Here is an 11,475-nt window from a genome sequence, read left to right on the forward strand (position 1 = left end):
CTCCTCTATATTTTTTAGATAAATGATTATGCTCTCTAACTTTATCATCTTTACTTTTAAATTTATTAGAGCAGATATAGCAACGTTTAGCCTTTTGAAACTCTTCTTCTTCTACTTCTGTTAATTTCGGTTTAGATTTTCTTTTATGGATATCTTCTATTTGTTTATATATAAGCATTAAATATTTCATATATTCTTCTATAGCTTTATCTCCTGTATAAGTTATATATTCAGATTCGAGTATATCAGGATAAAGTGAATGAAGATACAAACCAAAACTATTTATTTCTTGTTTTGCTATTTTATTTTTATCTTTAAATTGTTTATTAGTTGATTCAAAATCAGAGTAGATAACGAATGGGATTTTAATTTTAAAATGATAATTCTTAAATTCAGTAGAATCTTCTAAAGACATTATCTCTCTAGCTGGAGTATTCTTTTCACATGTTTCTAAGTGATTATCTAAAGCTTTATCGTTTCTATGAAGTGATAGACATCTTCGGCATACTATTTTAGAATTACTATTTCTAGAATCAAACATATATTTATTTAAATCTTTTATTAGTATATAATGATTTTCAATATATAATAAATCTATTACTTCTTCTCTTTTCTTATAATTTGAAATATGTATAGGATAGATAGAAGCTTTTCTGGATATATCGTTTAATCCAAATACATTAATAGATAAGGATTTATTTTGTTTTTCTACTTTAGGAATATCAGAGATGGATACTGGATATTCTATTCCATTCATATTTATTTTATCTATATAGTCCATATATTTACTTATCCTTTGAGGATTTCTATCTGCAGGATATAACTTGGCTAGTAGGCAATATAGAAAACATTTATTATCACTGTTTTTAATATTTATTATTGATGAAGATTTAAACTTTAAAGGTATATAACTAGAACCATTTAATACTTTAGTTTTATGAATTTTTATTATTCCGTTTAATATCTTTTTAAATACAAAACCACTTCCTGCTAATTGAACTTCACTTAACCATCTATCAAATTCTTTTCTAACTTGTCTATCATCATCATTGCCTTTTTCACCCTGGGTCAGGGTATAGGCCACAGACAAACAGTTTCCATCCTTCTCTATCCTGAGCCAACTTTTTTATCTCATTCCAGGTCTTACCACTTCTCTGTATATCAGCTTCTTTAATTCTTCTCCATGTTCCTCGTGGCCTTCCCCTTGATCTTCTGCCCTGAGGGTTCCAGTCCAATACTTTCTTTGTTATAGTTGAGTCATTCTTTCTAAGCGTGTGTCCAATCCACCTCCATCGTCTTCTTCCTATATCCTCTCCCACTGGTTTCTGCTGTGTTCTTTTCCATACTTCTTCATTTTTATTCTATCCATCCATTTTATTCTGAGTAGCTTACGCATGCACCTGTTTACGAAAATCTGTACCCTCCTTATACATGCCTGTGATGCGTTCCAAGTTTCACATCCATACAGTAGGACAGACTTCACGTTTGAGTTGAAAAGTCTTAGCTTTAGTTGAAGGGAGATATCTTTAGTTCTCCAAACTCTGTTCAAAGATGTGAATGCAGCCTGTGCCTTTCCTATTCGTGCTTTCACCTCTGCTTCCGTGCCTCCATCCTTGTCAATTATACTTCCGAGATAGCAGAAAGTGTCTATATCTTCGAGTTCCTGATCTTTTACTTTGATCTGCTCCCTTTGACGCGTACCTATCCTCAAGACCTTTGACTTTGCAGGGTGAATTCTTAGACCAATTGATTCCGAGAGGCTGTTTATAATTGTGGTTTTTGCTTGCATCTGGTCCTGGGTGTGGGACAAAAGAGCCAGATCATCTGCAAAATCCAGATCATCCAACTGTGTCCAGGGGGTCCACTGTATCCCATTTCTTCTCCCTTTGGAGGTTTCCTTCATTAGCCAATCAATGACAAGGATGAACAGGAATGGTGAGAGCAAGCATCCCTGCTTGACACCAGTCTTAATTTCAAAGCTGTCAGTAAGCTGATCTTCATGTACAACCCTGCAACTTGATCCTTCATACATTTCCTTAATGAGGTTTACTATCTTTTCAGGGAGTCCATAATGTGCCAGAATTTTCCACAATGTTGCTCTGTCAATACTGTCGAAAGCCTTCTCGTAGTCCATAAAGTTGACAATAAGAGGAGAGTTCCATTCTATAGACTGTTCTACTATGACTCGCAGAGAGGCAATCTGGTCGGTGGTTGAACGGTTTTTCCGAAAACCTGCCTGTTCGTCCCGCAGTTTAGCATCTGTTGCCTTCTTAATTCTCTCTAAAATAATACGGTTGAAAACCTTTCCTGGGATAGAAAGAAGAGTGATGCCTCGATAATTATTACAATTACTGAGGTCCCCTTTCTTTGGAAGCTTGATAAGATGTCCTTCCTTCCAATCCTTTGGGAATATCCCGTTATTCCAGATTCTCTCAAATAGTGGGTGCAGGGCCTCAGCATTTCTTTCCGCATCAACTTTTAGAGCCTCCGGTGGAATCTGGTCTGGTCCAGCAGCTTTCCCCCTTTTCATCTTGTTAATGGCACCCACAATCTCTGCTATCGATGGTGGATCACAGCTAATTGGTAGCTCATTCCTTGCAGGCAAAATTTCTGGCTGGTTGTCTGGTGGTGGTCTGTTCAGAAGGCAGTTGAAATGTTCCCTCCATCGTTCAGATTGAGCCTCTTTTCCAAAAATAGTTTTCCCATCTTTGTCTTTGACTGGTACCTCTGGTTTCCCATATTTTCCAGCAAGTGTCTTGGTAGTTTGATAAAGGATCCTCATGTGTCCTCCAGTCGCTGCTGCTTCTGCTTTCTCTGCAAGTCTGTTCATGAATGCTTCCTTGTCTTTCTTCACAGATCTTTTGACTTCCTTAGCTATGGCTCGATACTGCTCTTGTGCATCCAGTCTTGAAGCCCTTGTTCGGCTTGCATTCACTTGTTCCTTCCTTGTTCTCCTCTTTTCAATAAGGTCCAAGGTGGTTGGACTTATCCATTCTTTATGTTCCGATTTCTTTACCCCCAATACCTCGTGGCAAGTTGTTATGTAGACTTCCTTGATCTTTGCCCAATGTGACTCTACATCTATGTCCTCCTCGAGCTCAGTAAGAGGTTGGAATCTATTACTCAATTGTAGTTTGAATTCCTCATTTTTTTCCCCATCAAGTGCATTCACCTCGAATTTTCTTCTTGTATGTGATCTGGCCCCGTGTTTTCTGAGTCGGAGCTTAAGCTTTGCCAATAGCAGGTGGTGGTCTGATCCAACATCTGCCCCTCTCTGTACTGTCACATCTTCCAATGAACGTCTGAATCTACGAGAGATACAAAAATGATCAATCTGATTCTCTGTCACACCATCTGGTGAGACCCAAGTTGCTTTGTGAATCCTCTTATGGGGGAACACTGATCCTCCAATCACCAAACTGTTGAATGCACAGAGATTTGCAAATCTCTCTCCATTATCATTCATTTCTCCCATGCCATGACGTCCCATGATACCTTCATAGCCTACGTTATCCTGTCCCACTTTTGCATTAGCATCTCCCATCAATATGTTGATGTCTTTCCTTGGCAACTTGTCAATGACTTGTTGTAGCAGACCATAAAATGTATCTTTGTCCTCATCTGTTGCATCATTTGTTGGGGCATAGATCTGTACAATGTTCATGCTGATCTTCTTACTCCGTGTTGTAAAGGACGCCATAATGATCCTTTCTCCGCATTGTTCCCATCCTCTCAGTGACTTCTGGGCAAACTTGCTTAGAATTATTCCTACTCCCTGTGTATGAATCCCGTCCCCTCTCCCTGAATATAAAATCTTCTCCCCAGACTTGAGGTGTTTCTGTCCGGATTGTATCCAGTGGGTTTCGCTTACTCCAAGTATATGCAGCCTGTATCTTCTCATCTCAGTCACAACTTGAGAGCTTTTTCCTGCTTCATACATGGTGCGAACGTTCCACGACGCAATTCGAAGCTGCTTGTTTGGCGAAGACGTCATCGGGTCAGCAGAGTCCTTTCGGCTTTGTCTGTTGTCCTTCATAAATTCTGTAATTCCAGAAACTCTTCGGTCGCCCAAGCTAAAAAAAGGATTTAGTTTGTCTGTCTGTGTTTCTGTAACGGTTTGAGTTTAACGGAAAGGGGTGTTAACCCTTTGCCAACCCCCAACCTGGAGGACCAGGTGACTCAAAGATGGGGGAATCACACACCATTAGTCGCCTTTTACGACACGCTGGCTTGGCGTTGGGCTATTCTTGACCCTCTCAGTTGAGGGACCCCGGACACCACACGGGGAACTTGTCTATAGTAAGAAGATTTATTATTCTTTGTTTTAATAATAGTTGAAGGATGATTATAATATCTTTCTGTTGCTAGATTGTCAGTAGGTCTATTAAATAAACACTTTATAGATAGAACTATTTTAACTGGATATTCTTTTATATCAATAGATTTTAATATAACATCTATACTACTAGTTTCAACAATCTTATGAAATATTAACTCTTTAAACTTCTGATCACTCATTTTATAATAAACATTTTTAATAAATATTTTTTTACTAACCTCAAACATACACTTAAGTTTTTCGGAACTGTACCTCTTTACCTCTTTACCTCTTTACCTCTGTACCTCTTTACCTCCTGAATACTTTTGTTGCGCACCTTCTTTTTTTATTTTTTTTTTTATTTTCTCTCTTGAGCCTTGAGGTACCCTACTAGGAAAGCTTTTATTTTTTATTTTTTTTTTTACTTCTCTCTAAACAATCACTTAGGTTTTTCGGAACTGTACCTCTTTACCTCTTTTTAGGAACTGTACCTCTTTTGGTTCAAGAGGTACCCTACTTGACTAAGTAAGTAATTTAATTATTTTAAAATTTCAATGCCCACATCTGGATATTGAAAATATTTTTTTTTTATTCCTTCAACCTCCTAAGGACTTTATCACCGCTTCTTACCTTTATTTTATTTTATTTTATTTTAGTCCCTGAGGGGCCCTACTTGACTACTAAGTAAGTGGTTTAAGATTTTTAAATTTATACAATTTATAGGGGAGCAGAGATATATATAGGTGACGTGAACGACTGAGGAGCGAAGCGACGAAGGAGTGGTCCAGCACACTTTTGGAAATTTCATCGAAATGAAGGAGGACTGAAAGGACGAATGAATTTCGATGAAATTTCCAAAAGTGTGCTGGACACGTCACCTATATATATCTCTATCGTATAGTGGCTTTTTGATAGATGGTAATGATATTCCTTTTCATTGTGTTGTAGATACTAATAATGACCAAATAGTTCAAGGGCCAATGGTGATATTTGAATGCACAATATCAAGACATTCAAATAAAAGTCCAGATTCCAAGTTTAATTTCTTACTGCTTTATTTGTTGTGTTTTATATCCTGTTGTAAACTGTCCTACAATTCCTTTAACCAAAGGTCAGTCTTTAAGCCCAAATAATGAAAGGTCGTATGCCTAAATGACAAATACGGTACGCCCACATAATACTGTACGCCTAAAAAATATATACCAACTATAATTTAATGCTTTTATCCCCAACTACCAAGTAACACGGATCAAAGAAAGTAATTTTCTAGTGCTCAGTATACTGACCAAGTTTAACTGATATCAAGCACCGTGAACTCATTAAACCCACTTCTGTAAACTAACTCTCCTAAGTATATCTAGTCTAGTAGTAGTATAGTAGTAGTATAGTAGTAGTAGTAGTAGTAGTAGTATAGTATGTTAGTAGTAGTAGTAGTCGTAGTAGATAGTAAGTAGTAGTTTGTGTTGTTGTTGTTGTAGTAGTAGTAGTAGTAGTAGTAGTAGTAGTAGTAGTAGTGTAGTAGTTGTTAGTAGTTAGTAGTGTTGTGTTGTGTAGTAGTAGTAGTAGTAGTAGTAGTGGTAGTAGTAGTAGTAGTGTTGTATGTTTAGTAGTAGTAGTAGTAGTAGATAGTAGTAGTAGTATAGTAGTAGTAGTAGTAGGTTAGTAGTAGTAGTAGTAGTAGTATGTAATAGTAGTAGCTATTGTTGTAGTAGTAGTAGTAGTAGTATAGTAGTAGTAGTAGTAGTAGTAGTAGTAGTAATAATAGTAGTAGAAACATGTTGGGGAACAGTAGAGGGAGGGGGGTCGATGTGAAAGTCACGGTGTGGGGGGGGGGGGGGGGTTGAATGGGCAAGGTGTGAGAGCGGCGGTCGAATTTTCGCGAAGGAAAAACAAAAAATACCGAACGGTACTACTACTACACTACTACACTACTACTACTTACTACTACTACACTACTATATACTACTACACTACTACTACTACTACTACTACTACTACTACTACTACTACTATTACTATAGCACACAACAACAACAAAAACAACAACACCAACTACCATACGACTACTACTACTACAACACTACTAACTATACACTACTACTACTACTACTACTACTACACTACTACTACTACACTACTACTACTACTACTACTACTACTACTACTACTACTACTACACTACTACACTACTACTATTTACTACTACTACTACTACTACTACTACTACTACTACTACTACTACTACTACTATTAGTACAACAACAACAACAAACCAACTACTACTACTACTACTACTACTACTACTACACTACTAACTACTACTACTACTACTACTACTACTACTACTAACTACTACTACTACTACTACGACTACGGTTCATATCGCTACAAATACAACTCTGCCTCTCTATCTTTTTTATCTATCTATCTACCGATCTATCTATCTATTTATATATATATATATATATATATATATATATAATATATATATATATATATATATATATATATATATATATATATACTCCACTTTCCTGTCACATCGACACCCGACCGTTTGGTATTTTTGTATTTCCTTCGCGAAGACTCAACTTCCCCCTAACACCTTGCCCGTTCAAATGCAAATGTTTACCTCACATGAATTGCCTTTAATTTGGACAATAAAGATTGTTATTATATTATTATTATATATTATTATTATTATTATTATATATTATTATTATATTATTATTATTATATTTATTATTATTATTATTATTATTATTTATTATTATTATTATTATATCATTATTATTATTATTATTATTATTATTATTATTATTATTATTATTATATTATTATTATTATTATTATTATTATTATTATTATTATTATTATATATTAAATAAGGAGTCGGCCGAGGACACGGTGGTGGTAGGCCTATGGCCTAATATTATAGTGACGTTGATAGTTACTACAGCAGAAGTTGTAAAAACGAATGTGCACTAACCAACCTTTCACACCGAATAGAACACAAAATTTAAAAACTTATAACTTTTCAACTGAGGACATCTTTCGTTTGGTAATGAGATTTCACTTATTATATTTGAGAAGTCACTTTCCAAAATGTTATTATATACATACTTTTATAAAATAAAAATATAACCAATAAACTTATTTTGAAGAAAAGTTCACAGTGATGTTTTGCAAAGAATAAAAAATAGTATCAAGCTTTAAAATATAATGTTATATTCAAGCATTGGGGTGGGAGTAAAAATATTTAGAATTAAACACACGGTTCTGAAAGACTTAAAGTTAAAGATCGCTTAGAAACGATTTAACTAAACGCGCGGCTTCATCGGAAGTGGACGAGAGACGCATGCGCAAAAGCCAATTTGACGTTCTCTCTGTAAGGCCATGTGCTTGTGTAAGGCCATTATATTAGAATTCACTAAGGTTCAGCGGCGTGGCGTATTGACGTCATATGGTGGTGCCATGATTAGAAGAAGAAAAAAAATTGTAAAACAGTGAACACGATTAAGAGGAGAGAGCACATGTTAAAAACTCTCTTTTTTGAAAGGGTGGGGGGAGGGTCGATGGTTTCTACGAGTGTACAAAACTCACAAAAACAAATAATTCATGAAAACAACAAGCCACAACACTGAGATACAAGTCCCGTGTGAAAAGGTCTTTGTAATTATTCTTTGTCCACCATTTAAAGGATTGGATTTGGTAGATAATGCAATCAATATGTGATAAATGTAAATCAAAAGAGTTTAGTACTTGTAAAGAAAATCTGCACGGCGATGTTTCATCTCTGCAAATCTTTTTATAATTGTTTATTGAAATCTGGAATGGCATCTATTTCAGCTTTGTGAATTGACAAAATCATTAACGAATTTAACCGCTCCTGTGTCATTGAATTTCGCAAGAAATTTTTCACTCTTTTAAGGGTGCTAAAACAACGTTCAGGAGGTCAAGAAATACGATGGAAGTGGTTAAGGTCACTCTATGATTTGTCAGTGTTTGTTGTATCTGTAAAAAGTGGGACAATAAAAACAAAAGAAACGTTTTTTTTTTTTTTAACTAACTGTGAGCCATTCACGTCTGTCATACCATGTCACTGAAAAAGAGCGTTTTCGAGATTTCCACACCTGTGTTAATGCAAATTCAGTTGGTTGGTGAGGAACTATTCTTTTTATTTCTAATATGTCATCTAGTGTTAATCTCCCAAAAGTTCGGTGAAGTAAAGAGTCAACTTGATTCATTGCAATTCATTGTTTAACAAAACAAAACTTCAAAGTATATCTCAAATGATGGAACTCAGTGGAATACGATTAATGATTGCACAATGAAAAGGTAGATTCAAATCTTAAAGCATCACAAAGAAAAGATCACTCCACTTTAGTACTTAAGAAATCTAAAAACACACCGAAATATAACTGTTGACAATCTTCGCTTTCTTTCTCTGACTGACACAAATACACACGCACAAACACACACATACACACACAGACACATACACACACACACACAAATAAACACTCATACACACGTAACCATCAACTCGGCACTACAAGCAAGAACGATGTTGGTAAATTCGTCCACAATGCTTCGTTGCAAAGAATTACTTTATTCAATCATCGTGAAAAAGAGGTGGGGGATTTTGATATGTCATATTTTTAAGTTTTATGTTGTTTTTCTTTGCTGCTTACAAATAAACTTGACAATGATCAGTGTTTTTTGACAGTTAATGTAATATTTTGGATGGCCGAAGTTACCCTAATTATGACGTAAATGGTGTAACATTGGCCATCCCCCCAGTCCAACGGTGGAGCTCTCAGATCCTGGCACAAGTCGAGGGGTTTTCCGCTATTTGAAGATAGTATAATTCGACCCAGTTTCTCGCTCAATCAGCTGTAGCGATACTAAAGGATAGAGCATTAACTGGAGCTTCGATTGCTTTGCACCACGGTGTTAATTCCGTCACTAATGTCACCAACACACAAGTCGGCGCAGTGCGTGATTCGGAATCTTGAATAGAGAGGAGACTAAAAAGGCAGTATGTTGTTGGCGAGTTGGCGAAAGACAATGGAGTTAAAATTTCTCAGTTTTATTTTTAATTAAATTATGCCGTTAATGATTTTTTTAAAAATTGGATGGTGCCTGGCACCATTCGATCCAATGGCCCCACGCCACTGCTAAGGTTACAATGCTGCGATCCAAGCCTCCTGTTTGTCGACTTTTCGTCAGCTTTTAATGCCATGAACACGGATATTTTGCTTCAAAAGTTGTGCAACATGGATATTCCAAACTACCTTATTAAATGGTATAAAGAGTTTCTGACCCATAGACCGCAATGTGTAAAATTGGGTGAACATATCTCCAACAAAAGAACGTTGTCGAACGGATGTCCCCAAGGTTGCGTGAGTTCCCCAATCCTGTACATCTTATACACCAACGACTGCAGACCATCCTTTGAAAATTGTTTTATAGTGAAATATGCAGATGATACTGCTATTCTTGGCTTATTAAAAGATAAAGTTACCGAAAAGAAATATTTCAAACAAATAAATATATTCATCGATTGGTGTAAACAAAATCAGCTTGAATTAAATGTTGAAAAAACGAAAGAACAGGTGTTTGTTGTAAAAAAATAAAAACGACTTAAAGTGTGTGACGATCGGTAAAGATGATGTTGAGATAGTTGACTATTTTAAATATTTAGGAATAACCATTAATAGTTCCCTCAATTTCTCTCAACATATTAATATAATATCTAAGAAAGTTGCCCAAAGATTATACATCCTAAGGAAATTGAATACATTTCAAGTAAGGAAGAAAACTGTGTTAAGAGTTTATGACTCATTGATTAAAAGTGTAATTGCGTTTGGCTGCACCATATGGTTTGGCGGATGCCGACTTAAAGATAAATCAAAAATTTCAAAATCTATCAAAGAGGCATTAAAAATAATAAACCATCTTCTTGATGGAGTCGAAAGAATTCGTGGAAAAGCAATAGAAAGGAAAGCATTCTCAATTACCAACAATAAAAAACACATTTTATACCATGAATATAGTCTTTTACCATCTGGGAGAAGGTTTTTGTCAGATTAAATGTAGAACTAACAAGTATAAATCAACGTTCGTTCCATCAGCAATAAAAATTTTGAATATTTCATATGGTACAGAAAAACCAAGGATTGATTCGTTGACTGATTAACTGATTAATTTATTCAATGTTAGATTAACTGACCAATTGATAATGATGATAATTTTTGGAGAGAGAGAGAGAGAGAGAGAGAGAGAGAGAGAGAGGGAGAGAGAGAGAGAGAGAGAAAGAGAGAGAGAGAGAGAGAGAGAGAGAGAGAGAGAGAGAGAGAGAAATAAGTAGGAGTGAAATATCTGTTCAATATTATAGTTATCATTTAACGTTATAACAAGTGTAACTAAATGGCAAATTGCCATATTTATGGACAATAAAGATCTATTATCATTATCATTAATATTATTATGGTATGCCTTTGAGGAAAATACTCACACGTTCTACACACTTAATCAATTGTGCCAACACAGAAAACTATATGTCACCTTACTCACCTCACCGATGTTATTAGCCTAGACGCTTAGATATCAGCTCATCCGACAGTAAACGAAGAGTGAATATTCCCGACGGAGTATGAGTCATAATATAATACATAAAATAGGCATGTGTTTTTCAGGTCCTGATCAGCGAGAAAAACAATATTCGTAATCAGACCGTGTCAGGCAGTCGACCGGTTTATAACACGTTTGAACAGAACGCCCCCTTTAACCATTTAACTACCGTGCGCTGGAGAAACTTGAAATTTTTAATTTGGCCAGAAAACTCGCTTTTCAAACATCGATCGATTTAAATTAACCCTCATCTTGCGAAAAAGAGCTGTCAAATCTGAGACTGCTGGACTATTTCGCGAAGTCCCAGGTTTGAGAGAGTTTTTATATTCCAAGTTGAAGGTCATTGAAATCCATCGAATTTTGAAGGACGGGTTTTCTAGCTAAATTTATAAATACGTGTTTTTCCAGAGTACGGCAGTTAAAAGTTAAAAAACCAGCTGCATGTATGTGTCTGTTATATTATTTCCACCTTCGTGAACTGACACATCACAATAAATAAACGTTCATTATGTGTTGGTTTT

General features: G+C 35.6%; 1 protein-coding gene across 2 annotated transcripts in view; it reads right to left on the reverse strand.

Moving 5' to 3' along the window:
* Positions 1–10,972, reverse strand: part of LOC144971367 (monocarboxylate transporter 9-like) — a 32,115-nt gene extending 21,143 nt beyond the window's left edge. Inside the window, exon 1 of one of the 2 annotated variants that reach the window (XM_078912161.1) lies at positions 10,839–10,962. The gene's annotated coding sequence lies outside the window, so the exon portion shown is untranslated. Of the gene's footprint in view, positions 1–10,838 lie in introns of both variants that reach the window. The other variant, XM_078912162.1, reaches the window with a different exon arrangement.
* Between the last annotated feature and the right edge of the window lie 503 nt (positions 10,973–11,475).

Source organism: Berghia stephanieae, chromosome 4 (assembly GCF_034508935.2).
Source record: "Berghia stephanieae isolate SIO BIC M18660-M18661 chromosome 4, UCSD_Bste_1.3, whole genome shotgun sequence".
Taxonomy (NCBI): domain Eukaryota; kingdom Metazoa; phylum Mollusca; class Gastropoda; order Nudibranchia; family Aeolidiidae; genus Berghia; species Berghia stephanieae.